General features: G+C 44.6%; 1 pseudogene; it reads right to left on the bottom strand.

Annotated features, from left to right (window-relative positions):
• Nucleotides 1-2,116: 2,116 nt before the first annotated feature.
• LOC139380062 (desmin-like) lies at nucleotides 2,117-3,367 on the bottom strand (annotated as a pseudogene).
• Between the last annotated feature and the right edge of the window lie 754 nt (nucleotides 3,368-4,121).

The following is a 4,121-nucleotide window of genomic DNA, read 5'->3' as shown; positions in this document are numbered from 1 at the left end:
TAATCAATTCCATTCCAAGTGCTCTTAGGAGTGCACCACTATAGAACACATGAATAGAACCCGAACCAGCAGTAACTCCTTAATTAGGGAGCTAAAGGAACCGGGGGTAAGCCCTTTCAGAATGCTTCATTAAGTCCAAATAGGCAACCGGATGGTTGGGTTGGATCCCAACACACCATGCTGTCATTAGGCAGAATTCATGCCAAACACATTAGTCTTTTGTTGTTTGTTCTTTCTCTCAAAACGGATGTTAAATTGTATAATCATGACAATTGTTAATTCACGGCCCATCAAGACCACATCAAAATCCAAATCCATCAGTGACTGCTGGATTTTTTTTTTTTACAAAATCTTACACAATTGTATTGAGACAACAACCTTCCACCCTTTGGTCTTGCATAAGCTTCTTGACAAACAATTGAACATATTTATCATTGTAGGTTTTAAGACATTTCCATACTATTGTAGGTTAAATTTCTCTCTCAATACCAATCTTTCAGTTAGTTGGTACCATCACTGCTCCATAACTGTTGGTCAGTGTTTGAAGGCCAACATCAGTCCAGATTAGTGTAGATCATCACAGACGTTTCTATTTTAATGTTCAGCATCTTGCACTTGCACCCCATTGAATACGCTCCAGCTCAGCCATCCCCTTGTATATTTAGGTATGGCATTGGTTTGAGGTGTAGTAAAAACAGTCGCCTATTTTTTGACACATCAACCAACACCATAATACATCCCTCCAACAAGGAGTCACACACAAGCCCTTTATTCTAACAAGTTTCTGCCTCTTTGTATCTTAGAGATCCTAGTCTTTTATTAGCCAAACGCTCATCTTATCTGCCACTCTAGACATATGCTAATCTTTCCTCTACCGATTCTCTCTAATTATTAATCAGAGAGAGGGTTATGAAGACGGCTCCATCAGCATGTGCACACACACTGACACTCTGGCATTGAAGTCACTATGCCAAAGGCCCATTGTCTTTTTAATACTGAGAATTTGATTTGTTTCTTAAGCAAATTGAAGGCACACAAAGGCACACTTTACATAGTTACAGGGGCAGTTCATGGTCTCATGTCCAGGTGACAGGCCAGGCATGGGTCATCATTGCAAAGCTCTTGGGATGTAAGGATTTATTTAAAGATTGAGAAAAGGTCACATTATCTTGCAGTTGTTCCTCATCCGTGTCATCTGCGTGTCATCTGCTGCACCTGTAGCTCTTCTCTTGGATGTTGCGCTCCAGCATGTCGTCCTCTGTTTTCACGGTTCTGATGAGGACCGTAATTCCTCTCAGTCACTTCCACTGCCTGTTCCTCGTGGGCGAAGATCGCTCGAATTCCACCTGCACTGTTTCCCTTTCCATTGCCCCCTACCATTTCCGTTGCCATTACCTCCACCAATTCCACTCAATGCCACTCCTCCAGCCACACACATGCGTTACGTAATCAGATTACTTTCATGAGTAACAGAGTAAAGAAACTTTTTCAAATTAGGTAATATTATTACAGTTACTTTGTCAAACAACGCATGCGTTACTTTCAGAGTCATATCTCTACCGGCAGCGTGTTTCCATGATCCGATCTCGACTTGTTTCCTCATTTAGTTCACGAGCGAGCGGAGAAAGGCTGTTTGGAGAAATGTCATATGCTCTCCATAGATCGCTTCTGTGATAGCAAATCCCATAAAGGGCTTTCCCGTCTAGTAGCAAGTGTGCCCTCTATACGTCTCTATAGGTCCCTGTACGTGCGGTCTATAACCAGAACTGGCAGCTCGAAAGAGATTTTGAATGAAAATATAGCCATGTGTACTGTAGAATTCCTAATTATATTCCTAATTAGATTTCCTAATTTAACAGCCCATATGATAATGCAGTACTTGTAGACTAGTACAGGAAATCACCGCCACAAATGAAAGGTGAAACTAGTGATCAAACCTTTAGTTAATATGTAGCCTATTTCTGGTAGAGCGTGCACAGCTCGTCTTGCTCCCTCGAACAGTTAAACAAACGGTGAGATTTTGACATTTTTCATGAAAGTAAAGTAATAACTTGTAAAGTAACCAGTTTATTTTGTTAAATGTATCGAGTAATATGTTATATTACTTTTAAAGAAACTAATCCCAACACTGCTTATTTCTGAGCTCAATCGCACTCATTCTGCCACTCATCCAAAACAGGTTCTTGACCATGCTGCTGAGTTGCAAGTCCTCACCTTCAATCAGCTTCCTGTAAGTCGTGATCTCAATCTCCAGAGCCATCTTGATGTCCAGAAGGTCCTGGTACTCGCGCAGGTGGTGAGCAATCTTCTCCTTGGTGGTTTCCAGCTCAAGCTTCAGGGCCTCGATCCTCGCCTGCAAGTCTTCCAGTTCCCTCTTGTACCTCTCCGTTGCTTTGTTGACCTCTGCTTCCAGTGTCATTCAGAGCATCCAGGTCACACTCTTTGTTTTGGATATCCTTCCTGGCGCTCGTAATTTCTTCTCTAACGCTTCGGGCCTTGTCGACGTGCTTTGTCGTCTTGTTGGTAACGTCTTCGAATTTTGATTTGTACCAGGAATCCATTTCAGCCAAGTTTTTGGCTGCGATTTCATTGTAGTGACTTTGGATTTGTTTGAGAGCAGCCAATAGGTCAGGGAGGGCGAAGGAGCTCTGGGATGAGGAATGACCAGAATAGACCTGAGCCATCTCTTCAATTTCCTGTTTCTGCACCCTCTGGAGAAACATGAGCTCAACCTCCAACTGCTCCAGCTGTTTCTGCAAAGCGATGTGTGCAGAGGTGGCCGCGTCGACATCCGGAAGGAATGCTTCGATTTCCAGCTCGGCCACCTTCCTCTTCTCAAGGGCCTCCTCATATTTGGCTTTGATCATCTCCAGTTGGCCGACCATGGCCTCCTTATCGGCGAGGGCCAGGTCCCGCTGGACTCGCATCTTATCTGCGATCTTCATCAGCTCCCTCAGTTGCTGCTCGTACAGCAAGCGCAGGCCAGACAGCTTCACAAAGCGATTCTGGAGGCCTTCAATCTCCTTCTCCAACTGCTTGTTCTGCTGCTCCAATGAGTGAACCTTGTCGATGTAAACAGCCAGCCTGCTGTTAAGGACGACCATCTCCTGTCTCTCAACGCTGCGTGTGCCTCCATACCAGCACACATTGTCCCACCAGCCACGCCAGATCTTTGTGTGGAGGACATGGTCCTTCGGGCCATTGTGCCACCTCTTGAACCACCGTGGGTGAAGATGGCGGATCGGGTACGGGCATCTCGTCGGGTGGGGGAAGGGCTGGACACCTTGACCTGGTAGAATGTAGAGCTTCTGCTGATGTCCTCAAAGTGGCGGCGGTAAGACGACATCCTTTCTGGGCTATGGCTCATGATGACGGTGAGTTGGTTTTTCGATCTCTGTGTCTGAAGGAGGACCTCTGGTTGGCTGTACACCTCTGCTCTCCATCTCTCATCGTATGGGCCTCTTTATACCCAGACAGCCTGCCCAACTCCTGAGCAAAGAACTCTGTAATTTCTAACCTCTAAGACAAAGGACCTGACCTGCCTCATGGGCATCTGTCACGTCCCTGTGAGGAGCAGAGTTAGGGCTATGAACCAGTGAGGCAGTCGGGCCCATTAAGAAATAAAGTGAGACATAGGCATTGTTTATCAAGCCTGTAAATGTGGATTTACTGCATTTTCATTCCCAAGATTCTTCCAATTCACGAGGCTGCAGTGATGTGAACAGAAGCTAAGTCTGCTCAAAAGTCCTATTCCGCATCTAATCAGTACACTACATCATACATCACTTGCTCCCTCCTATGCGCAAATATATATATAAATATATAAATATAAACAAACACTATATAGCCTCAAAACAGTGTCAAAACTGTAACTTTGATATCAAATGCAAGGATCAGTCGATGCATCCAAAGCTCTGTTTATGAATTTGAGGGTGGTTACATTTCTCCAGCCCCATCCCTCAGCTTTTTACCAAAACAGGGGCGGGATGCTGCTTTGTTAATTTTCAACTGCTGATTGCCCAGTTTAAAGGTTTTGTTTTGCATTACATCAGATTAGATACATATGCACAAAAAATGCAGGGCTCACTCCTTTGTCCCATAGTTGAAACCGGTGGCATATA

Source organism: Oncorhynchus clarkii, chromosome 22 (assembly GCF_045791955.1).
Source record: "Oncorhynchus clarkii lewisi isolate Uvic-CL-2024 chromosome 22, UVic_Ocla_1.0, whole genome shotgun sequence".
In the NCBI taxonomy this organism is placed as follows: Eukaryota; Metazoa; Chordata; class Actinopteri; order Salmoniformes; family Salmonidae; genus Oncorhynchus; species Oncorhynchus clarkii.
The sequence above is the reverse complement of the archived record's forward strand: the minus strand, read 5'-3'. Positions and strand labels throughout refer to the sequence as shown.